This window comes from Protopterus annectens, chromosome 10.part0 (genome assembly GCF_019279795.1).
Source record: "Protopterus annectens isolate FY-2018-M chromosome 10.part0, PAN1.0, whole genome shotgun sequence".
Lineage (NCBI taxonomy): Eukaryota > Metazoa > Chordata > Ceratodontiformes > Protopteridae > Protopterus > Protopterus annectens.
In genome coordinates this window covers 614618762-614646261 of record NC_056744.1, presented here as the reverse complement: position 1 = coordinate 614646261, position 27500 = coordinate 614618762, and the positions used below count along the sequence as shown (strand labels likewise).

General features: G+C 37.7%; 1 protein-coding gene across 1 annotated transcript in view; it reads left to right on the top strand.

Moving 5' to 3' along the window:
• Nucleotides 1-27500, top strand: part of ST3GAL3 (ST3 beta-galactoside alpha-2,3-sialyltransferase 3) — a 3995325-nt gene that overhangs the window by 2549880 nt on the left and 1417945 nt on the right. The gene's annotated exons all lie outside the window — the stretch shown is intronic.

The following is a 27500-nucleotide window of genomic DNA, read 5'->3' as shown; positions in this document are numbered from 1 at the left end:
CCTAGGGAAAAGTGGACTGTCACATATGGACTTGAGTGATACTGTTATCTCATGAGCAGGTGTACTGCCAGCATATGGAGCAACAAAATCAATCTGGGAACTGAGAAAATTGTCTAAGCTTCTTGAAATAATGAGCAATGCAAGCTTTTCTGCCCTAGAATTGATGACTGATGAACTGACTGCCATGAGAACAGTGGTGCTTCAAAATCGCATGGCTCTTGACTTCACCCTAGCAGCGAGAGGAGGTACGTTCGCTTTAATCCAGGAGGAGTGCTGTTCATATATTCCTGACCACAAACACGAGATAGACAACCATCTTGAAGTAATTCAGCAGGTGTCAGCCATGACCAAACCAGGACCAAATCCATTGACAGACTTTTTCCAGAAATTGTTTGGGGGGTGGAGCAGTATCCTGATGAACATTCTGATTGCCATCTGTGTAGGAATAATCCTAGTGGTGGTATGTGAGTGCTGCTGCATCCCCTGCATAAAAAAAACTAATTAAAGACTTTATAGACATTTCAGTTTCAGAAACCTTATACCAAGGTGCTGAACTTGAAGAATTGCTAAAAAACTGAAAATGCTTTCATAAGTTTAAACTGAATGACTCTCTTAACTGCAAATCCTGAGTAGGAAGAGGTTAGGGGAAGAAAAAACTGTTTATGCTTATATTGAAAGTATAATAAAAGTATTAAAAGGGGGAAAATGTTAGAAAAATGTGTAATAGTAATATGCATGCTTAGTGCATTCGAGGTTTAAAAGGGTTAATACATTTATTCTGTTCACACTGCATGAATCTGCACAGCTATTAGAAACTTAACAAGAAGCATTTCATTTCTGCTAATGTCATGGAAATAACAAGAGACATTTCATTTCTGCTAATGTCATGAAACTTAACAAAGAGATATTCATTTCTGCCTATGCTATGAGAAAATATGCAGCTGCTAGAAGCTTTGATAAAGAAAACAATAGATGCTTGAAAGTATAAACCATAGTCAGCATTACTTGTACCAAAGCTAGAAATAGGTTCATAGGTAGGTACTAGGCTATCGGCCTAGCCAAAAAATGTACTCTGGCTTTCGCCACCCAAGAAAATTATTTTCCTATGCCCCTGTCGAGCAGTGCCACAGAAGTGATCCCCGGGGTGAATTTCCCATTTCCCATCCAATCATCAAGATTTTTCTTGAAGAGTGCTAATGAGGAGCTCTGTTTGACATAGATAGGTAGTCTGTTCCAGAGTATGGGAAGTCTCTGGGACAGGAATCTATCCCTCCAGCATGTTCTGTTTATTGTGGTGACAAGGTTAAGGTCCCTAGAGCATGTAGCTCAGAGGGATTGGGATTTCTTTAAGTGGAGCATGTCCAACAGCTCTGGGTTTGACATAGCTTTGTATGTTAGGCAGAGATCTCCACTGAGTAGGCGATATGCGATGGAGTAAAGCTGTAGTTTTTTGAGACGGTCTGCATAGGGCATCTGTTTGAGGCCAGTAATCCTCTTTGTGAGGTATTTCTGTAGTCTTTCCAGTTGTTGTAGATGTCTTGTGAGGTACATACTAAAAGGGGCGTTGTACTCTATAATGGGTCTAATGAGTGATGAGTAGAGGGGAACAATGACCTCTTTTTTTCTTTTATGAGAATCCTTTTGTGATGAGATGAGCCACATAGAAGGATTTCCTGACCACTGTGGCGATGTGATTATCAAAGGAGAGACTACTGTCCACCTGTGTCCCAAGGTCTCTTATCACATTTTCAGCATTAAGTAGACTACCAGCTATGTGGTAGTTCATGGGTACAGAGTTTTTACCAAAGGGGATGACAATACACTTTTTGGCATTGAGCTTCAGGCCATGGCTTTGACACCAGGTATCTGTCTCAGTGAGGCCCTTTTGTAGTTTGTCCACATCGTTAAATGGTTACCTGAGAATTGGTCCAGCAGTTGTTTTTTGGGGTACAAAAGGGCCTCACTGAGACAGATACCTGGTGTCAAAGCCATGGCCTGAAGCTCAATGCCAAAAAGTGTATTGTCATCCCCTTTGGTAAAAACTCTGTACCCATGAACTACCACATAGCTGGTAGTCTACTTAATGCCAAAAATGTGATAATGTACCTTGAATCTAGACAAAATTTAACACATGTATTAGAACAGTACAGTTGAAGAATTGAAAAGTTAAAATGGGCTAAAATAAGCCCAAGGCCAGGTTGTTTTTCTCAAAATGTTTTGCAAGCTAGCAAATAATCTAACCTAGTCAGCAATAAATCTAGTAACATTTTCTGTAGAACATACAGAAAGCTGTGTCTAACTACGTCAGCAATAGAATAGTAATGTTTTCTGTGTGACAGGAAGAGAACTGTATAAGAATAACATACTAATCACCAGTAATTCAGACAAACCTTGTGCCTACATGCTTTGTCTCCTTGCTGCAAGTAATAAAGGGTGCCTTACTTGAACCTAACGTGAATTGGTCTTTGAAGTTTTTTCTTTTGACAATACTGTACCCTGTACTATACCATACTATAAACACTGTATTGATTTGATTTTAATATTGAAATACAGTAATTAAAAGCCTGACTGGAATAATAATAATATTTTAAACTTATATTTCTGGTAGAAAGCATGGCACATGGAATGGTTTTCAGTAGCACGCTGAGTGGATTGGAATTCAGTGAAGTGAATAGAGAGAGAAAGAGTGAATGCATGTATAAAAGCAGAAGTGACTGTGTGTGAGAGATTGGAGAGCTATATGAAAGCCGAAGAGAGTGTGTGTGAGAGATCGGAGAGAGAGAAGGAATGAGTGAATGCATGTATGAAAGCAGGAGTGAAGGTGTGTGAGAGGTCGGAGAGATGCATGAAAGCCGAAGAGTTTGTGTGTGTGTGTGTGTGTGTGTGTGTGTGTGTGTGTGTGTGTGTGTGTGTGTGTGAGAGAGAGAGAGAGAGAGAAATCAGAGAGAGAGAATGTGCAATCTGATGCAGACTAACTGAGTATGGAGCAAGTGCTGGTATTTTAGCGATTTGACTTGTTTGGTTTGACTTGTTCTCAGGTTGGGGAGAGAAGGAATTTATTTGCATCTTCCTTTTTCAAACTCTAAAAATGTAAGGTATGTTTCTGCGGGGGGAAACAAAGTGCAACACATGAAAAACTGAATTGGTCATATTGTACTGTATTTTTTTTTTCTGGTTGCTTGAGTACCAGTTAACTGACAGTCTACTGTATAAAACACCTGGCATCTTGTGCAGCAAGCCAGATGTGTCACCCCAACAGTGTTGCCTTTGAATCTTTCAAATGGTAAACTATTCCATATTTTTTATGCCATATAACCTTGGCCTTTAAAGTCTGTGTACATATGTTGATTGTACCTGCCAAACCTGTGTGTACCTCTGTGGTTGTTGGTAGAAGTGTTTATTTCACTGCCTGCCCTCTCAAAAATTCTCTTCATATTAGGAATAGAGTAATATTTTGTTTATAGGTGACAAGTTTAAATTTTGCCAGGCTTGCCTCCATTACTTGGACAACAGTGTTTATAATTTGGTCAGGAGACAGGGAGGTTCCCTATTAGAAGACCGAAGACGCATTCTTTCTTGGTTGAACTCAAAAAGCCGGAAACGGCAAAATATCGAAGTAGCTTTTAAGTGAATTGTTTCCCTGGGAAAGAATTTGCTTGGCTGCTTCATTCCTTTGCCGTTTTCAGCCCTGTAGTACGGTCTCGGAGTTGGTATATTTAAGTAGGGGGAGTGTGGGGGGGGGGTGAAGCCCCCCACTTAATGTAATCTTTAAAGTGTTTTATTTATTTATTTATTTTTGTTGGAACAGCGATTTTTTTCCCTAGGAAAAAATCGCTGTTCTGACAGTTCGAAATTGTAAGCTTTTGCTTACATAGGGTCAATTAATCACTGTTCTTTTTTTAGGCATTTGGTGATCTAATATAGACCCGACAGGGATACATTAAGGGATTTTAGTGAATGGATAGAGACCTCCAAAGATTTTTTTTTAATTTTCCCACTCCTATTCCAGAAATGAGGCTATTTATTTAGATATTAAGTTCACCAAGGATTATATGAACCAAAGGTTTCACTCATCATTTACAGGACACTAACTCACAGTAATTCATTGCTGCATTTTCACAGCAAGCACCCTTTCCGTTAAAAAACATTTTACTGGGTGACATGATTTTTTTTATGGTTCTGTTTGATATTTATTAACAGCAGTGAATCTGATGGGGGTTTTGTTTTATTTATTATATGCAGAGGAGTGAATGACAAAATTTAATATTTGCATGCATTATATATAAATTGAATATCAGAGTTGGCCTTGGGTACAAAAAAATGGATTCATGTTGATAGAGCAATGGTAGTTTGGTTGATCACAAATCTACAGAAAAAAAAGTTTAGCCGAAAGCATTTTTGTTAAAAATTTAAAAATAATCTTTTTTGCAGGGGGTAGGACCCCTGTACCCCCATGTGGGGGGACACCGTCACACTCTGAACTTAAATATGCCTACTCTGAGTCGCACAACAGTGAAGAAAAAGTAATCCTTTTTTATCAACAAAAATGCTGTTGATTAAACTTTTTCAGCTGATTTGCTCTTGGCCGAACTGCCTTCATTTGTATGATACATTCCCCAAAAATCAGTGGATACATGTCATTATATACAGAGTGGCTGACAAAACTGAATATGTACATGCATTATATGCAGAGTGACTATCAGAGTTGCCTTGTTAAAAAGAATCACAATGAAAAGTAGAGTCAGAGCAAGCTATGTAGAAAGAAATAGGGTAGGAAGAGGTTAACAAGCAATAATGTGGAAGGTTTCAGTAGCATAGCAAGGGTGGGGTGAATAATTCAATTGCCCGAGCTCACAAGCAAAACCTGGTACAGAAAGGCATTTCAGTTTAGTGTAGGTAGCAAGCAGAGAACTTTTTTTGGCTCTTTTGGTGAGAGCTGGGGATGTGTTTATTTGATGGTGCATGACTGGCTGGTTTAAATCCAAAAAACTTTTTTTTTCTTTTCTTCTGACAAGAGCTAGGGGTGTGGATTTTGTGGTACATGATCAGCTGGTTTACTGTAGCCAGTGGGTGTGTTTTTTTTTTTTTTTTTTTTGGTCTTGAAGAGCTTGGGGAGGGCACGTGGATTGGCTGCTGTATTGCTGGAAGCCAATCAACTTTCTGTAGTAAGCAGAATCCCCCCCCCCCTTTTTTTTGCCCGCTGGCTTAGGGGTGAGAGCAAAATGGGGTGCTAATTGATCCAGATACACCTCTGAGAAGTTGAGCCCTCCCACTTTGAATGGTGCAGAGTTGTAAATTCACCCCAGCAGAAACATTTTGAGTGAAACAGTGAGTTTTGATTTTGGCTTTTTCATTGTAATTTTTATACTTAATAATTGCACATCAGAATGGTGATCACTCATGCACTGAACTATGCAGCCCAGTTTACAGAACTGTAGTGCCAATGTTAGATTGTGTTTCATTCATGTGTTGTGCTTCTAAAGAGCTCTTATGCTTCAGCATTTTCATTACTTTATATTTTACCTAACTGTTCAGCCATAGTGTTCTGTAAATACTGGTGAAGATGTTCCTTGGTATCTTAGCTGATATAACAAGAGGATGCATAACAGTATTTTCACAATAGTGTGCTCAGTGGAGTTTTGTTTTGAAAGAGTAATATACCTTTTGGTAAGAATTTCAGTTTTAAATATAGTTACTCTCTCACCAGATTAGTTAAAGAATCAGATATAGTTTCTGATCCTGTAATGGATGGAGCCTTGACACTTTCTTGTACATAAGAACTTGCAGTAGTTTTTTTTTTTTCATGGGGTCTATCATTTAGATTCCCCGTGTTACAGCAGATGTTGATTGACCAGAAGTCTCTGTAGTGTGATTTTTGACTTTTCTATTACAAAATGCCAACCATATCTTTCTACTTTAAGTGTAATGCAAGAGAATACTCTTGTTCTGATTTTTTTCACTAAAGATAAAAAAAAAAACAAGCTCGAGAAATTCTTAATAATTGCAGTCTGCTTTTCAACACAATCTATATTTTATACTAGTAGTGATACTACACACACACACACACACACACACACACACACACACACACACACTACTGCATTTATACTGGATTTATATGTCAAAAGTAGCATTTCTTTAATAAATCCAGATAGGGATGTCACATTTTCAAATATCAAAAATGAGGCAACAGGGGGTGTGGCCAAACATGATATCATAGCAGGTATGGTTAAGACTACACCACAATACCCTCCAAGGCAGACCATACAAAATGAATTGAAGTTCAGCATTTTTGATAGAGAGAACAATTTAATTAAGATGGGAATCTGAAGGCCACTAGGCTTAGAGAAGGCATGTGGTTCTAGGTGCTGTATGGTCGATATTAGAGTTTTCCCCCAACCTTTTGATCCATGTATGCAATGTTCTTCTCATTACTGCACTTTTGATAAATATTTTAATTTCATGGTCATATTTTGGAATAATGTACTGTCACTTTTATTTTCCAAAGTGAATCAGTCATACATAAATACAGCAGATGCAAAAAATACCATTGCTGCAGATGTGCAACAGTAGACTGCATACAGTGATTTCAGTTGAACTTTTCTTATTCATATGTTAAGCAGGTGCTAGTTCAAAGATCCTTTTTAGTCTGGTTAAATAACATTTTATAATGCTCCAACTGCTCTTTAGTGAAAAAAAACAGTTCAGTTATCGCTTAATTGTTATAGTAGTGACTTTTCCAGAACAAGAAGGGTACAGTATTATAAATAGAAATGTAGTTTAAAACAACCATTCCCTGAAAGCAAAATGACTTGTGAAGAATGACTCTACTACACTTCACATTGCTAATAATTAGCCTTACTCTCATTGCATCTCATTCAGCATTTAGTTTTTAAATGGCTGTGCCTTCTGACAACAGTGAACTCCTATTAAACACTGCAGTCAAGACATTGTTAAATGAACATTCTGCTTGAATTCCTTTCACTGAAGTTTGCTTTTACAAGCTTTAAACCACCTTTAATCCAAGCTTCTCCAGTCACATCTATGCTTGTAGCCAGGGATGTAGTTAGCAAATTGTATTTTGTTCTTAACGCTACCCCCTTGTACACGTTTCACTTAAAAATGGACACATCTCTTAAAATTCAGTCCTCAAGCATTTAATAAATATAAGCCGTTTTTTCAGCTGTGCCCCTTAAAACAACTAAAACTAGTATTCTTAGATTATATTGCACCTGCGTGGGCATAGGCCATAGGCATTCACTTAGACAGTTGTAGACATGATATGACCTGAAAAAGCCATGTTGATATGATGCTCAGAAAAAAAAACGTACTCAGTAGAGTACAAAGAGTATGCCTGGCTGCACCCTTGTTTGAGGCTACACATTGAAAAATACTTATTTTACTAGTAGTGTATATGACAGCTGAGATATTGAACCGTAAAAGCACACTATAAGCATGTTACTTCAATTCCCACATCTTCCACTAACACACTGATATGACTAAGCAAGTCACGTAAACAGACTAATGCCATTAATATCCCCAGTAAAAAAAAGAGTCAGATTTTGTTAACGGAGTTTTAGTAGTTAACCACTACCAACAGAAACTAAACTTTGAATGTCAGAATGATTACAAGGAACCCATCTGAAGGACAGCAAAAATAAAGGCAGAAACACAAAACAACATCAGAAAATTTCATCTAACCTTTTTATATGGCCCTGAATATATTACTCCAAAAATTCTGAATATCTACAGTATCTATGCAGTTACTTAGTATTTCATCTGTAAACTGCATTTGTTCAGTGTTTTATGCTGTCATTTGCACAATCATCCAGTTAATATAGCCTATATCTTCTATGTTTTTTGGTATTTTTGAAAGAGGCTTGGTATAGTGCATCTTGAGTGTTTTCCATGAAAACAGAGACTTTGTGCTTAGTAGAGATGGATAGTTGAGAAATGGGTAAATGAGTCTACATAAACTCAACAAGCATTTTCAAGTACCTCATCATAACTCATGGATAAGAGCAACTGATGTGAACACAAAGCCATTTCAGAGAAGTAGTATAGAATGTAAGATTCATCGCTGTCATAAAGTGACCACTCTTGCAGATATAGGAGTCCGATAAAAGTCTCTTACCCTACGCATATCTACATCAACATAGTTTAAGAATTTCCTGTTGCCTCTCCATCAGAAAGTGGGTATGAGAAAAATGAACAACAGCTTGCTAACAATGTGCCAGTAAAGTCAATAACGTCTTTATGGAAATTTAGAAAAACAAGCTATCCTTCCAAAAATAAAGGACTACCTTGCTTAGCTGAAATGCTGGAGTTTCACCTACATATCTGTCTGTCGCCTGTCTTCTTGGATTATACCAGGATTTTGCATCCTGCTAATCACACCACTTCCATTTTTCCACAGTTTTTTCTCTTAAATTTTCTTTTTCCGGTTAGATGGCGTTGATGAATCACCAACCATTCAGAAACCAATCAGAAAGAGAGATTAAATGGTAAGAGGAGAAAAGCCAGGGAAAAACAGTTGAAGCAAGCTAAATCAGTCTGTAAGTCCAAGACTATAATTCTCAAAGCTAAAACCAGAAAATCGTACTTGGAAGAATCTTGGACTTGCAAACTGCTTTAAATAAACTGGACATAATAATGTTGCAATGACAAAATATTTAAAACCTCTGCTTTTCTATACAGATCGGGAGTACGTCAGTCATAAATGCTGAATGAATGAATGAAGTATGAATCTGAACATGTTTTAGTAAGGTTAACATTCATATATATCAAATTATTATTATTTCTGCATCTCATTGGCATTTTATATTTCATTATCTTATAAAATTATTACCAATTTCATTTATTAAGTTCATTGTGCATTGTTTAGCTATATATATATATATATATATATATATATATATATATATATATATATACATACACACACACACACATATGGTTTCACTTCAGAATCTCAAACTACTGAAATATCGAATTTTAGTAGCTCGAGACCAAAGTGCAGAATTCCGAATGTGGAAATGTTGAATGCGGAAGTGTTGAATTTGCGGTTGTGGAGGCGCGTATGTGATATGGGATTCCCTGTGTTCATGGTGTGTGGTGTAGTATGTGGATGTAGCTGGAGATTCAGGTAAGTGATGTTTTACTAGAGGTTTTGGGTAGGGATTTTAGTGTATGTGAGTGTGTTTGGAGTTTTGAGGTGTGGGTAAAGGTAGGTAAATAAGATTGTGAGTGTGTAAGTGTTGAGAGTGGTGGTATTTGTACGTATGTGATGTGTGTTTGTGCAAGGGGAGTGTAAAATGTGTAGTGGTGTTTTTTGTGTGTATTTTTAGTGCAACCTCGGAGTTAGTATATATAAGTAGTGGGGGTGTGGGAGGTGCAGGGGGGCTTGCCCCTCTCCCTATATGTAGGGTCCATGCATGTGTTTGCTTTGTTGTGTCTGTGTGTGTTTTTTTGGTTTGTAGTGTAGGGAGGAAGGTGTATATGTGCTTGTTTGTGTGTGGAGTGTGTATGTGGGCAGTCACAATTTTGAATTTTGCGTTTTTGGGGTTTCGGTTTTTTTAGTGTTCGGCTTTACAATTTCGAGATACTGAATTTTGATATTTAAGTATTTCAGGATTGTAAAGTGAAACCACACACACACACACACACACACACATATGGGAACATATACTTTAGTATTTGTTCTCCCTCTCCCTCCCTATCCTTTCAAGGTTGGAGTTTAATTAAAACATTGCTCAGTGTCTTAGTCTCAGGCATAAAGCTATATTCACTGGTTCATGGATAAGTACTAGGCTAGCTGCCCTTGAGAGTCATTTTAAGCTTACCCAGTTTCCCTATTTATGCTCAAATTAACCTATCTCATTTGGTTAGAGATTGGCCTGACCTATCCCATGGTCGATAATTGTATATTATCTCTAAAGAGAATATTTGGGATCATACCATAGATAATTTAAGGTGACCAATACATATGATAAAACATTAAAAGCTGCTTCTATCCCTTAATAGTACAGGGGGCAGTCCTTGGGTAAATTTTCTGTTTCCCACCGTAGATACGTTACACTCGAATATAGAGAGTTATGAACTTTGCTTTATGTGGATGAGGAGTCTGTTCCATTTCAGTGGTATCCTCTGTGAGATATACCTGTCATTTCAAATGTTTTGTTAATGTTGAAAAAAGATTTATATCTATTGACTATTTCTGAAGCCATTTGGCTTGCTGACATGCAGCAAATTTATCAGTATTGGGTCAGAGTATGCCTTGTATACCGGACATATACCAGACACAGGTCACCTCTTAGGAGTCTATGGGGTAGTGACAAGGCTTTGATTCATTCCACAAAGGACATGTTGTTTAGGCATTGTATCCTTTTAGTAAGGTATCTCTGTGGGTATTCCAGTTTTTGCATGTGTCTGGATAGATGCCAAAGGGGGCATTATATTCAATGACTGACCTAATAAGGGCTAAGTAATGGTGGGCAATTACATCACTAGATATAGGCATAATCCCTTTGTTTATAAGCTTTGCAATAGCTCTTTCTTACAACAGTGAACATGGTCAAAAGTTAGATCACTGTCCACATATGTCCCCAAATCCTGAACAACAGGGTCATCTCTTGGAGTGTATTGCTAATGTGGAAGTTCTATGCAATAGATGACTTCCCAAAGGATACAGTAATGTATTTTTTGGCAGTTAGTTTTAGTTTGTGATTTTGGCACCAGTTATTTACTTGGGACAAACCTTCCTGCAGGTAGAAAGACCATCACTGAAAGAGTTTTTAGTAGCATCTAGAAGAGAAATTGCTGTTAAAAAAAGGAATAGTAGGACATAAAATATTGCACAATAACTATAGGAATCAATCAGAGGAGGTTAGAAAGGATTGGGAAGGGAGTTGGATAAGCAATTAACAATGAAACAATGGAGGGATATATGTATATTTCCCAAATATGCAACAATGTCGGAAAAATTTAGGATCTTTGCTTGGAAGTGTTTGCATGGATATTTTTATACCCCAAGCAGACTCCAAAGAATTTTTCCTCAGGTAGATTGTACATCTTGGAGGTGTGATGATGAAGAAATAGATAATTGGGAAAATATTTTTTGGGGGTGTAATGAGTTGGCAGTCTTTAAAAATTCCCTACAGACTACTCTATCAGAAATACTGGGTGAGCAAATTGGTGGACTAAGTAAATTATTTTTTGAGCTGTGATACAGAAACAGATTTGCCTATACATAATAAGGCCCTGCTGAGTTTAATTCTGGTGGCTACCAAAAAGGCAATTACTAGAAAATGGAAATCAGTTTAAACCGTACTAGAAGTAGTGAATATAGTAACAGATGAAACAACTGGAAGTGGGATCTTTAGAAAAGGGTAGGAGCAAATTATATAGAAAAAATGAGAACTGTGGGAACAATACATGCAGAATAATGTCCTGGAGGAGGAATGAGGTTTAAGGGAAGGCAGGAATTGTATGAGCTATGTAATGTTTGACTGACAATGACTGGATAGATTATAAGTGATGTATTATGCTTGCAAGTAAAAATATGTCAGTATGGTTTGTTTTCATTTATGTAAATGTGTGATTGTCTATGTCGTTAGTGGTAATTTAATAAAGGTGTTTCTTTAAAAGAAAAAACTTCCTGCCGGTTAAAGTATTTTATTGGTTGCTTTGTGTCCTGAACCTTGTAAGTTATATTTTAGCAGCATTTTCTATGCACATGAAGAAGCTGCATATTTGCAGACTTCCAGGTTTAACTATATAAATTCTTAAAGTGAAAGCAAACTAGTCGAACTGCAATAAGAACATGAGGTCCAAGTGGATGTCATATAGTCCAACTGTTTAATAAATAGTCTAGGATAAAGATACCACTTACAATAAAACTGCTTTTTCCTCAGGGTCCTGTTACATATTCTCAGAACAATGTATTACCCTTAGCTTAGCAGCAGGATCTGATAAAACATTTTGTGTTCTTAGCTCACTTCTGACAGGATCAACATCAAAAGGCTACAGCATTTGGTAAATGTCTGGCACTGCTATAAACCTTGTTTAAAAATAGCAATATGCCAGAAGTGATGAAGAAATGAAAAGCATGAGAAAATGCAAAATGTGTGTGATTAATTATGTTTACAAGATGGTGACAACTAGTCAAAAATTAAACATGGGTATGTATGGTAGCTGCATATGTAGGCACAGTTGTTCCCCCTCTACCCAGCTCATTCATTCTGGTGTCCTGCTTAATTTTGACAGCAAGAGCTGGGCATTTATAAGCCACCATATACATCAAGCTTGGCTTTTATTTTTAATGCTCTAGCCTACACCAAAAATCATGGCTTCTACATTTGCAGAATGTTCAGTTGACATGCATACAACTTCTGATGGGGATTGTGGTACTTGTACTTTGAAAAGGAAATATTATTTTTTTAAGTCAGTGACTGTGTTATTAATTACAGTCAGTAAGTCTATTCAGGTATGCAGGAAATCTTGTCTGTGATGTTACTGATCAAAGATGCTTCCCTATGCCAGCACTCTGGGAAGTGCCAAACAAAATCTGCTTTATTGCTGCTGACTTATTGCTGTAGCCAGAAGACTAGCAAGTGCTGGGCAAAGGGACGGATGCCCCAGACACAAGGTGACAACACAACTGTCGATCATGCTCTCTGTTTTTTTTTTTTTTCTTTTGATCCTCACAGATTCATGACCTTTTGAGTGTTTTTTTTCACCTTAACTTGACAGCTATGGTCACTAGGTAAGCCAACTACTGCATTGGCTGTAGATGTCCCCATCTAGTCTACATGGACTGTAGTTGACCTTTTCATATCAATTCTTTTTCTGTCTTGGCATATGTCCCATGCAGTACCAGGTAGATAGTCTGTGCACTGTGGACAAGTATTGTGATCAATGTCAAAGGATGCTCAGGTTTTTAGGAGCCCTTCTCACCAGAAAGTAGAGGCGATCCTTTGCTAGTGTTTACACTGTATTTTGGCCTTTTGTGTCATTACTGTAAGTTAATCCCTGCATAACATTTTATTATGTTGGTTAATGTCACCCATATTAAATGCAGAGGAAGTAAAGTCTAATTTTTCATGACTTAATATATAGATAGCCCATAGGATGACACTTAAAAATATTGCTCATTCTGTACCACATATAAAATGTTTTGATTGAAATTCTCCAATAACTGGATCATTTGCCGCTAACTCATAATGCTTTTAGGTCGGAGTCAGTGCTACAGTGCTGCTTGAGGTAAAATTGTTCAGGATGGTAGGATTTGGTCTTAGGGGTTACAAATCTTGTCTTGTCATACTTGTTTTTCATGCACTGACATATTTTCTGTGTTAACACATTGAGAACTGATGTATAAATTGTTACATACCATGTTATATTCATGGATTAATAGCAGGACTACAGTTTGCCTTCAGTCTTAAGGATATATTGTAACCAAAATTATGAGGTTGACAAAGAAAATGTGACTCATCATAATGACTCAGTAAACTTCAGTGTAAACACATTTATTTATGTTATTTTATTTTACATTTTTTGACAAGGGAAGTCTGTCAGTGGAAGCCCAGGTAGAAAAGCTCTGTTACATGAAGTATAATCAAAATCATTTAAGTTACATAATATCAACAATGTCAGGCAAAATACAATTAAAGTAAATGTCAAAACCAATAAGATAGTCTCTATTCATACAGTACTAAGGCTTTCATTAAGAGAGAGAACATGATGGTTTTGTGAAGGACTGTGGTACGTATCAACTCAAGAGTATCAAAAGCAGTCAAAGACTGTGCCAGGAGAGGAAAATGTTGTGCAAAGAAATGGACGGTTGAATAAATGTGAAAGTAAATGCGGCCTAAAAAGGAAAATAAGATTCTGTGAAGAAGATGCAGTGGCTCAATGGATAAAATCCGTTCTCCATAGGTCTAGGGTACAGACCTGATTTCCTCTAACTGTCTTTAAAGAGTGTACATATTTTACCATACCCGTGTGTGTCTTCTGCAGACAGTCTGGATTCCCTCCACTCATAAAAAGCATGCTGCTGAATGGCTTCTGTTATTTGTCCACCTGTTTTACTTTTATCTGTACCCTTATGAACTGGGAAATGGTTGAAAAGCATCCATACTGGATCCTTATAGCTGATTAATAAATATTTAAATTACTGAAAATGATATCTAGAGACAGAAAACAAGCTTTATAAGGGGAGAAGAAGAAAAAAACTTTGCCACTGAAAGGCTGTGGGCATGACATATAGGGTTCCTATTAGATGAACAAATAATTAAAATGTCGAGTACAACATGCTCGACACACTTTGATCGATCGTTTATCTAATCGAATACTGAAAAAGAAGAAAACCGGAGTTCCGAAAAGTTTTAGTTGGCCATGGTGGTGAGTGTAGCTTGTGATGTAAGGACGCTACACTGTCTGGAATGGCTAGGTAAGTGAATTCCGTACTTTTGTGTGTATGTTGCGATTACCAGGTAATTGCCCTTTCCCCAATGTAGAGCGATCTCGAAGTTGGTATATATAGTTAGGGTGTGTGTGTGTGGGGGAGGACGACCCCCCCCCACTTTCTTTTTAAAGTAGAATAGTGTGTTTAGGTTTGATAGTTGTTGAATGATGTGAGAATGTATGGGTTTATATGTATTAGTTGTATGTGTGTGCATTGCATGTTAGTGTAGGGAAGGTGTGGGACAAACGAAACTTTTTGGAACTCCGGTTTTCATTATTTTAAGGCTTCGATTAGATGAACGTTTTATCAAAGTTTGTCAAGCATGTTGTATTCGACATTTTGATCGTTTGTTCATCTAATATAGACCCGACATATACATGGAAACACAAAAGGAATTGGGCATTGTGTTAGCCACTGGAGTTTGATTAAGCCAGAACACAAGAAGAGGATTAAAATTCTTCATTTTATTTTTATTTTGCAAAATAACAGGTAGAGAAGGCAGCAGCAACAGTAAACAGAATGCTGGGTTATATTCTAAGGGGGATAGATTCCAGAGACAAACAGATGATATTTCCACTCTACAGTCTCTTGGTCATTACACAAATTAAATACTCTGTGCAGTTCCTTAGACCATATATGGTAAAGGACATCATACTGTGGGGAAAAAAATCAGAGGAAAACTACCAGAAAAAAATCTGCAGGATAGAGAGGAAGGAATGTGGCAGTAAGGAGTCAGGGTTTTTTTTTGGTAGAAACCACAGTAAACAAGTGGAACAGGATATTGGTACATATGATTTTGTCAAAGAGGTCATTCTGAACAGAAAAGACAGAGGAGAAAGTAATTGAGTCAGGTGGCAGAGTGTAAAGACTGATTTAATCCTGGATATCCAAAAGTGTTTGATCACAGAGATACTTGCGGGACCCATGGAGTGTACTACCAGAAAGGGTTGTGGAGTAAGAACCCACAAAGGCATTCAAGAGGTCATAGGGCATGGGGGGGGAGTAAGAATGGGGCAAAGGTAGAATGTTTGGGAGCTTAAAAAGGGGAGATTAGGCAGGTTTAGTGTTTCCTTTTGCCACTAAATGTAACGTTATGCAAGGCCAGAGCACCAGTATATGTTGAGTAAGAAAGCAGACATCTGTACAGATTCACAAATGGAACATTGTTAGTGGAAGAGATAGAGAGGCAGCTGAGGTGCTGAGAGGTGATAAGACATAGGAGGCAGATCAGCTGCCACTTCATGTAGTTAAGAGTCTTACTGAAGGGATGGATCCTTAATAAGGATGTATGATCTGTTGAGAGAATACTGGTAGCAGTTAGAGTAATACTGTAGTATTGTTCCTGTAAGACAGAGCTGGGTGTTGTATGGCTCAAGGGCCATATCCAACCCTTCGGTTGTCCCTAACCAGCCCACAGACTATCCAAACCAGCCATTGCATCTGTACATGCGTCATGCTTCCTGGAATTATCTGAACCAGCCATTGCATCTGTATATGCATCATGTATTTTTCCAATCATATGGACTTTAACATTCGTTACTTCTGAAGGGAAATGTTTGTTGCTGCTGCACGGAATCATGTCTGCTTCTGAAGGGAATGGGAATTTAGTGGCATGGAATCCACATCTGCATCAAGTAGGTGTGTGTATGTGTGTGTGTGTGTGTGTGTGTGTGTGTGTGTGTGTGTGTGTGTGTGTGTGTGTGTGTGTGTGTGTGTGTGTGTGTGTGTGTGTGTGTGTGCGTGCACGCGTGCGTGTGATTGTGTGTCTGTGTGTGTGTGATGCCCTAATTAGGGATAACTGGTGGTTAGTGTTATTCCTCAGGGTGAAACCCTGCACTTTAGGCACAAGAAACAAGAGCCTGAATTCTCTACCCCTACCATCACTGAGAAATGTATTCTAGCAAGAATTTGCTTACCTTTAGCAGGGTACCTGATGCATTAATAATTAGTTTGGGTATCAATTACCTATGTTACATCTCAAAACAGATCATTTTCAGTAAAATCTTGGCTGATTTAGCCATTTTATGTCATAAGTTCCCAATTAAACATGTAAGGTGGTCTTCTATCATACCAACCTGCATCTAGCAACTTTCTAAGATTATGTACAAGCAGTATTTAAAACGTGTCCCTGGTTTTGAGCCTTTATCTCTTCCCCCTCCCCAGATAAAATTTGGCTTGTTTGTGATTTCTTGTGCTACAAAGTTGACACATATGGTTGAGTGTCAAGTGCATTCTACAAGGAAGTGAGTGTGAAATACATTCTACAAGGAAGTGAGTGTGAAATGCATTCTACAAGGAAGTGAGTGTGAAATGCATTCTACAAGAAAGTGAGTGTGAAATGCATTCTACAAGAAAGTGAGTGTGAAATGCATTCTACAAGAAAGTGAGTGTGAAATGCATTCTACAAGGCGCTGAGAGTTTCAGAGGAACAGAAGTTTAGTGCTGCTTATGCCAAGTCTGTTGTTTAGCAAATGATAATTAGAATTGTGCTAAGCATTTACAAGCACTGTTAGTAGCACAACAGGTACCACTCCCACAGTATGTAGATAATTATACCATACTGTGTTGTACTTTAAAGGGGGTGAATGCTGCAGTCCTGTTACAGATCTCTTTAATGCGGGATTATTCAGATGATTTTTACTTCTGTAGATATTTTGCATTGACTGTTATTGGTTGGCTGTAATGACGAAAGTTTGAATAGACTTTTACTGATGAAATGTTCTGAATTGGGCAGTTTTTTCATTCTTGGTTCATACATTTTGTTCCATTGCTTTCTGGAAAAATGTTCAAAACTACACATTTAAAACACTCTCTAACTTGGTACTGTATTTTACAGGGAATATAATTTAATACAATCAGGAAGGTGTATTCATGTATGCATGGTCCTAAAAATGTGCAAGGGGACTATGATTGAAAAACAGCCCGAAAGTAAACTTTATCTGCCGTTGGTCAGATGCATTTTCTTTGAATGTGAGTATAAATGCTGTTTCAAAGAGAGTGAGTTTCAAGGGCAGAGATGTTTTAATGCTAAGTCTGTTTTCATTGTGAGACTGTATTGCTTTGTTTAGAAAATTTCTATCAGTGTTTGTGTTATAAAATCTGAAATAAGTTTTAAAATTAAATCCAAATACAGTAAGTTCATAGATGAGTGCAGTACTAGGCTAACCTGTCATTTTGGACCATTTTAAGCCTAGCCATATACTGTACCATTTTGTACTTAACAGTAAATTTGCCTTATTTTTTTGTTTAATGTTCACCAAAACATGTTTAGAAGGTTTTTTTTTTATCGGTTCATTTGTATGTTTGATTATCTGAACAGTTTGATAAATATTTTGCTACAATAATATACTGCACTATTTTGTACTTACAGTAAATGTTTTATTTTTCTTGTTGAATGTTCATCAAAAGCATTTTTAGATTTTATTCGGTTCGGTTATATGTTTGATTATCTGAACAACCCTAGGTCCCAATTAGTTCGGATAATCAACTCTATTGTACTATGCTTTTTTAAAGAAAAGCATAGTAAATCATCAGAAGGAAGGCATCAGGAACAGAAAAAGAGGGCTGGAGAGGGGAGTAAATGGGCAGGGGTTATTGGAGGTGCGAGGGATGCATCATTGGTCCAGTTTCATAGCTGCTACAAATTAGGTCAGAGGAAAGGTAAGGTAAGTCGATATGCTTACTGTTGTTGAAACTTAGAATGTTCTCTCTCAGGACGGTAATGCCACCCTGATAGATGAAGAATCACTACAGTTCAGTTTTAAAAGTGGGATATTAGTGAATTACACAGAACGATTTATCTGACTGTCCCCGACGCAATTCTCTAAAAAGGCTTCTGATTGGACAGAGAAAGAGCCTTCATGTGTTTTGGTACAGCATGCACATTATGATTTAGTCCATGGATTGCTATTCCAAAAGGACTTTTTGTGTATGTTATTGAGACATTAAGTTATATATTAATTATTATTATAATATAATTATTTACAGGGCTGCACACTTTGCTTGGACAAGATCAGATTAAGAGTAATTGTGGAATATTTAGCAGCTTTTAGCCCTCAGAAAATGTCAGCTTACATGAAAAAAGAAGGACTAATAAAGAATGTAGAGTTTTTAACAAGTCATGGACTTCTAAGTATTTATTTACTGACGTCAGAGGTAAAGCCATGTGCTTAGTTTCTGGAGAACAGATTGCTGTGTTTAAGGATTACAGTTTGAATTGCCAACTAAACATGCAGGGAAATATATCAACTTGACTGATGCACAGTGGGCACAGACATCTGAAGTTGTGCTAGCTAAGCTGGAAAAGCAACAAGGATGTTTTACCAAGCTTTACACATCCAGGAATGGAGCAGTGAAGACCAGCTTTGTGATACCTCACAAAATTGCAAAAAAAAGTAAGCCAGTCTGTGATAGGGAGTTCATCAAAGAGTGTATGGTGGATTCAGCTGTGCTAATATGCCCAGAGAAAAAAGAAGCTTTGAGAACGTGCCCCTCTCCAGGTGAACCATAACGTGGGGTAACAAAAGACTTTGAGATTACGGAGGAGATGGCTACAATGCGGTCATTGAAAGGGACAATGACGGGGGCTGATTTGTTCATGGAGGTAAATGCATGCACGGACAAGCTGGTGCTAATAATGGGACAGACTGGCAGGTGTTAGACCCGATGGCTGCCCAAATCTGACGGGGAAAAAATGTTGGATTTTTTAAGCGGATGAAAGATAAAGTGACTGAAATGATAGAACATAAATTGGTATTTTTGCATTGTGTTACACATCAGGAGGTGTTGTGTAAGTCTGTGGTAAAAATGAACCATGTTACTGATGTTGTAACTAAAATAGTTAACTTCAGCAGGGCAAAATGTATCACAGACAGTTTGTTGCACTTTTGGAGGAGGATGAATCTACCACACAGCTGTCAGATGGCTCATCCTGGGTAAAGTGCTTAAATATTATGGGACCTGTGAGCAGAGATTCGAGAGTTTTGTGAGAAAAAAGGCAAGGACACCCCACAACTCACAAATGCCGACTGGTTGGCAGATCTTGCATTTCCTGTTGATGTGATTGCACTAATGAATGAACTAAATACCAAACTGCAAGGCAAGGGCCTCTTTGCACATGAAATGTACAGCGTAGTGAAGGCTTTCATGAGAAAACAGCAATTTCTTTCAAGCTATTTGGAGAGCAACATTCTCTCCCACATGCCAACTCTAAAAGAAGCCACATCATTAGGTTATCACCTCTGCAGGTACTCATCCATGTTTGGAGCATTGTAATGGTGAGTTTACAAGGCGATTTGAAGACTTCAGACAGTTGAGAGTGAAATGGACATATTTTATTCTCCCTTCACTTGCTTTGTGAATAATGGACCCACTGATGTTCAGCTCAAACACATTGACCTGCAGTCTGATATACTACTGGCAGTGCACATTAAATCAGTATCACTGCTGGATTTCTATTCTTCTCTGAAAAATGAAAACTTTCCAAACCTGAGGAGGCCTGCTCAGAAGATGTTGGGTCTCTTTGGATCTACCTACATATGTGAACAGACATTCTCAATGATGAACTTTAACAAGTCCAGATACAGATCCTCTCTCACTGACAATCACTTGTCAGCTGTCCTTCGCATATCCACCTCAGATATTCAACGTAACTTCAGTGCACTTGTTCAAGACCAAGACAGACTAGATTCCTCTCACTGACTAAAAAAAAAAAACTGAAAAATTGCAAATGAAGTAATTAGGCTACAAAAAAATTGCAATAGCAGTCTTATAACTTTTTTGTATAAAGTTAATTTAATGCTTCTCTTTGAAACAGTGCAAAAGCATGCGCATTTTTAAACTTTTTTCTGTTTTCGTTGATTAAATAGTCATATAATGTTGGTGTTTTTACTATGCCTGTTTCACATTTTCATAGCCTAATCATAGCATCTACCAGTAGCAGCTAATCAAAACCATACAATGTACTGCTTTTTACAAAGAGATGAAATTAATGTGGAGCAGAATTGAGTTCAGTCTGTTGGTCCGGCCCTCCAAAACAGTCCCAATTTCTCATGTGGCCCTTTGGGAAAATGAATTGCCCACCCCTGTTCTAATGTTGTCTGCTGAAACTAGGGTAGCTAGTAGCTGTAGCAAAGTCCAGATCCAGGCCTGCTGTACTTTTGTGAGAGAATTGTGTTTGATTGGCACCTGACTGGTAAAGGAAGGCTGGTCTATGGCTTGGAATAAGTTCCTCAATGGTCCTTTTGAATTTTGTTAGAGTTTTTTTTCAAGTTTTAGGTTCAGGTATTTAGGCCCTGCATCTGAGCAGCTTTCTGCTTGATTGTGTGTCGTACAGCACTGCTATGCAATTGAGTGCCAAACCCGGACAGTTAAATTCTAATAATTTTCCATTAAAACCCAGGCAGAAATATCCATTTGCCAAGCTCCTCCTCTATTGTTTCTGAAAAGCCACCCCTAGTGACAGCAGTCTTCAACCTAGCATTATGGACAGTTGGATTACCCTTGTTTCTCCTGTCAACCTTATTAACTTGGCTGTCTTGAGGCAGTGTAGCAATTGCCTCATTTACACAGACAGCTCTCTACTAATAACACAGTCTAGTATAGAGTGTGAGAGATGTATTTACGCCAAGAATCTAGAATCCATGCTCTCTTTCACTCAAAACAGTAACATGGAGAAGGTTGTTAACTCACCCACCACTACATATTCACATAGTACCACTACTCATACATATAGTATGCATCAAACTTGTAAATCCAGATATGCAGAGGTTCTCTCTAAAATCTTACCAAAACACCAGAGACCTCCAAAACACAAGTCTGCTACAGCTAACATAGTCCCCACAGCACCCATGACAGATAGCAACAGGTGTGTCTCACACACCCAACCAGTAATATGTAATGCTCAAAATAATTTTTTTTGTCATTGAAGACTCAGTAGTGAGACACACACATGTCCCACTCACCAGGCTCGACAAGGAGAAAGTTACAGTCAGCTGTCTGTCCAGTGACAGGATTCGCCAAATCACGCATGCACTCAGGTCTTTCAGCAACAAGTACCGTTATGACTCTGTCATAGTTCCTGTTGGTGTGAATGACCTGAGACATACCTCACTGGACTATATGAAGAGAGACATGGTTGAGCTCTCTGAGTATGTGTCCCAGGCAGGTATGTCCTTAGTATTGAGCAGCTTACTACCCTCAGCTAGAATGATGCTACAGTATAAACAAAAAATTATTGATTTCAATAATTGGGTTAGTTTTTGGTGTCATTCCACAGGGATCCAGTTGCTGTCTGCATGGGAAGCCATGGTTAACAAATCTCGCTGCTTTGCCAGAGATGGTTTGCACCTGGCACCCCTAGGCTTTCAACTACTGGCAAAGGCTCTTGCCTCCCCCATAGTGCTTTTTAGACAAGGTCTTAAAAACATTACCAATGTGAAATTAACCAATCAGAACAAAATAAGGGTTTTGCCAGGAGCTTAAACCAAAAACTGCACTCCCTGGAAGCACTTCTATCACTAGAAGATGTAGATTTCTGTGCAGTCACAGAAACCTGGTTCAAGGCCTCAGACAGTACACCGGCCCTGCAGGGCTGCAATGCTTTCCACACCTTTAGACCACAAAATGAATATGTGAAAACCAAAGGAGGTGGTGTTTCAGTTTATATTAGTGATAAATTCACCTCACGTCTAGTTAGACTGGACAACTCAATGGAGTTACTCCAGGTCCAGGTTATAGTGGGTAAGACCCATATTCAAGTCCGAGCCAGTTATACATTCCCCTTCATGGGTCATGACACCCATGAAGTCTACTTAACCAAACTGAAGACAATCCAAATTTTACTGAACAGAGTGGTTATGGGGGAATTCAGTTATTCCCAACATCAACTGGGAAACCTACTCCAGCCCAAAGTAACTATCGCAAAAAGTTCCTTGACTTTGTGAATTCAAATGCCCTGGTGAAAATTGTCCATACTTTGAGAAGGGGAACAAACATTCTAGATCTGGTCCTCATCAATATTTCAAACAGGTGCATTGCTAAAACTGTTGGACCCTCATTAGTTAAAACTAACCACAAATCAGTCACCTTCAAACTGACACTAACACCAGAACTCACAAAGGGTGATATCAGACTAAAAAACTTCACCAAGGCAAACTTTACCCTCCTAGGTGAAGGTATACATGCATTCCAAGCACCACCCCAAGCATGTGGTAACTACACTGAAGCATACACTGAAGTCCTGTACAATCACTTGCGTAAGTGTATAAACTCAGCTGTACCAGGTAGAATCAAAGCCAGAGCCCCAAGTAAAATCAAGCTGCCATGATGGACTTCCAATATCAAAAAACTCTACAATAAAAACAAAAAGTTGCTGTCCAAGAAAACAAAGACAAGGACCGAACAATGGAAAAGCACCCTCCTTAGCCTTAAAAGGCAAATAAGACAAATTGTCAAATCCTCCAAGAGCTCCTTTGATAGAAACCTAACAAGTATTACCAAGGATAATCATAAGGCCTTTTACACCTATGTTTGTAAGATAAAGGGTAGGACCCAAGCATGTGCAGAACTGGTGGCCAAAGGTATCACATGCCCTGACCTGACGGAGATAGCGAACTTGCTAGTGGATAGGTTTGGTGAAAATTTCACTCCCTTATCCTCTCCTAACTTGCAACAAATCCTCCCCCAACCCTCCCCCCACCTTACATATCTGATGAGCAGGTCCTCAAAGCCCTGCCCAAGTCAAGGAACATGGCCTGTATGGGACCAGATGACATCCTAGGCTATCATCTAAACAGGCTAAAACATGAACTAGCATCATCATTAAGTACCCTTTTCATTCATAGCCTAACCACAGGCTTTGTTCCTGAAGAATAGAGAACAGCTACAGTTATTCCTCATCTGTAAGGCCATGGAATGTATTATTATTATTATTATGGAGCTCATAAATAAAGACATAGTTGACCTCCAAAGCCTGGATCCTACCCAATTTGGTGTCATGAAGGGCAGACCCTGTCAATTAAATGTGGTGGATTTCTTTGAAAGTGTGACCTAGGCCATTAATGAGGGCAAGTATGTGCACACAGGATACCTTGACTTGGCAAAGGCTTTTGACGCAATCCCACATTCAGGCATTACTGATAAACTTAGCAAACTGAATGTAAACCCACTTTGTTGTAAAATGGGTTGCCATCTTGCTCACAAACCGGACACACACTATCATAGTGGGTGACTCCACATCTACCAGCAGACCTGTTACCAGCAGGGTGCCACAGGGGTCACTGCTGGGCCCCCTACTGTTTGGTATATACTTCTCAGAAGTTCAGGTCAAAACTAAAGGGATGTGGCTGACCAAGTTTGCATATGACTGCAAACTAGGTGCAATCATTGAATTTCCATATGATGTCAGTATACTCCAGGAGGGTCTCAAACAGATCAACAACTTGTATTAGTCACAGTCTCAAACTGAATGCAAAAAAATGCATCATCATTCCCTTCAGCACAAACAATGTACCCTCACACTATCATGTCAATAACAATACCCTGAGTAAACATGAAGTGGTAAAGGACCTGGGATCACATGTTGACAATAATCTTAACTTTGACCACCATAGCTCACTTGATTAGTAAAGGCATCACCTCGAGGGCAAAAGAAGTTATAATCCCCCTATACTCGGTACTTATCTGGCCCATAATTGAGTATCATCCCCCATTTGGTATGTACCGTACTAAGCACCTACAGCAATTAGAGAGACCTTAGAGGTTTCTAACAAAGAAGATCAAAGGCCTCCAGCATGTGCCTTATACAGACCGACTAAAGTCATAGAGACTTCTTAGGGAAGGCGTGTGCCTGGTCTACAGAGCAACCCCAGACCCAAACCTAATGAACTTACTGCATATCCGTAAATCAAATGGGTCTAGGTCTACCCATTCCAGGGACTTAAATATGGCCTGCGACTTAAATAGGACATGCTGAAGGGACAGATTTATCTCCCAGCAACAGCTACTTGTTTGGAACAGAGCACCTCTATGACACTGTTCAAGAGGAACCTGGATGAGTGGATGGGGCACCGTAAATTCTTACCAGGGATAGTGCCCACAACCCTCTTGGACATGGGCAGTCATCACTAAATGCAATTTTGGGTACTGACTAGTACTTCTACAATATTACATTGGGTTGAAATGGCTAGGCTTAAAATGACCTCTGGGTCGATAGCCTAGTAATCTCCTATGATCCTAAGTGTAACTTGGACATTTGGATGAGGAACAGGAAATTCATTCATGGTTTGGCACCTGTGTCTCTAATGGACACCAGCAGTCTGTAAATGGTTCATCTCCCAGGCCCCTGCTTCTAAATGTTTCATCTCCCAATCCTCTGCTTACACTTATCACGGGTAACATAACTTGTCAGAGATTTGAGATGCATGACTAGGCTTAAAAAGGCCTTTATGGTCATTAGCCTAGTAAATACCTATGAACTTATGAAGGCTACCACCTCTTAGAAGCTTGATAAACTGTATTTATTAATGGGCTTAATAAGGGAAGAATGAAGTCAGTCTTTTAACTTTTTTGGACCTTGAGGAGATAAGGATAAGTTGTGCAATGTGGAAGGATTTTCTAACCACCACAGAGTAATTCTTATGTATAGCTTTTGTATCATTTATTGGTGCCTAAGAGTTGAGTTGTCCTCCTAGCATCTTCTGAAATAAGTGACGAGGAAGATTTACATTGAAAAAATAGTGAAAAGTAGAAGAATTCTATTGGGAAAAGAATAAGAAACAGAAAAAGAAAGTTTAAAGAGATTAGTGTAAAAGAGAAAAAGGAAATGGTTAATACAAATGAGATTAATAATTGACATAATTTCTGGTAAGCTGCAACATACACATAATGATGAGTTCTTTCAGTAAGTGTAAATAATGTTAAAATATAAGTAGGAGAATTGGCATCCTAAATTGATTTAAGTGTGATGTTGATGTAATAATAGAATATGCAAGATTTTTGACACAAGGAGAGATTACAAACAAAGAAACTTTAGGGATGAGATATATTCTGGAACCCAGGAAAAGAGCTGCATTCTGGCATAGTTGTACTTTGTAGGAAATCAGTGAAAATTTTGAATATAACATTGGTAATGATGGGAAGATTCATTATTGTAGATCTCAGATGGCATAATCAGGTATAAAGAATTATAGCATTGTATGCCTAAGTTACAATTGAAGAAAGGGAAAATTTATTTCATAAAATCCTGAATTATGTAATATATGAGTATAATATTAATGGGAGATTTTAATTTTGATTTTTTTTGAGGAAAAAGAACAGGAGAGAAAACAGTGTTAAGAAAATTTTTGCAGTTATAAAATGCCGTAACTTTTGAAATAATAATTTGTGGACATATGGTAGAGGTTTATATAAGACTAAAATAGATTATTTTATTGCATCACAAGCTTAAACTAAAGCTGAGGGAGAGACACCTGTAACAGGCTTTTCAGATCATTGAGCCATGTGGATAGAGATACAGGAAAATAAGGAGTATATCAGATTGGGAAATGGAATAAAAAGAATAAATGAGAAATTATTGGATGAAAATGGAAAGAAAGTAAGTATGCATTTGTAGAAAGACTACACTTCCACAAGAGTATGTTATAAAAAATTGTCAATGAGTGGTGGCTAGCTTTTAATGAGAAATATTAAAAATATGTTTTAGAATGGCAGTTAGATTTAAGTACAGTGGAAAAAATTATGAAACAATGTGTATAGATGCTTTACAGGATTTGGAAAGGCATGATAAAGAGTATTATGTGACAGAACAGAAAAGTTATGAAAGGAATCAAGAGAAAATTAAAGCATTGTTATTTAAGCAAAGATATTACTTACAAGGTAAAAGAGAAGTGTCAGCTTATTTGACTAGTGTAGTTAAAGAATACTAGTATAATGAGATAAATGAAAGATGATGATAAATGAAAGATGATAGAGGAGAGATAAGAAGGTCTCAGGAGCAAATTAGGAATATTGTTATAAATTATGTAAAGAAAATCCTTCAAGACAGAAAGAAAGTACAAAAAGGAATGGCATGCTAAAATGTAAAAGAACAAGAAAATACAGATTTAGAAAACAAGATTTCCTTATATGAATTAGATAAGGTACTTGGACAAGTTAATTTACAGTCAGTTTCAGGACCAGATGGAATAGATATAGATATCAGTTTTATAAGAACTGTATAGATTGGCAGAAAAAAATACTTTTTAAAAGTTATGAATGAGTAGTTAAATGAAGGCTTTATGGATAACGATTTATGCAGTAGTATACTTAAATTTGCATGGAAAAAGGAAGATAAAAGTAAAACTGAAAATCTGAGACCTATAGTAAATTTTTTTATGAAAACAATTCAGAAGAGACTGAACAGTAAAATGAAACATATTATGGAAGATAGTATATATAATTTAAGGGGGCAAGGATGTGAGGAATTGTTATTACTAGTAAGGGAAATCATGAATGATATTATAAACAAGACAGATGAAACCAAGATTGTGATAAGAGATTTAAATAAAGCCTTGATATAGTACAACATGAGCTTTTGTGGACTATTATAAAAGAGTACAATATTAGTGAGAAAATTAAGAATGTGTGTTCTGAATATGATAAAAATAAAGGAAGAATTTCAGTGAAAGGATGGGTAAGCAAGAAATAGATATAAACAATGTTATACATCTGGGATGTCCTGTGAGTAGCATGTTATTTGTATTAGCTATGAATGTATTAGTTAGAGATGCAAATTTGCATATGAAAGGTGCTACTTATATTATTAATTAAGCAATAAAAATTCCAGTTATGTTTATTTATGCGGATGTTATATTGATTATGAGAAAATCTGGATGAGAGACGTTATATGTTATGTACATCAATGTTTAAACATAGTAGGCATGACTTAAATTTAAAAAAAATGCAAAGGACTAAGTGATATAGTAAAGACAGGAGGAATATATTTTTTTGATGAAAAAAATCTCTGTGTTAGGAATAAGATTTGGGAGTAAAAATGTAA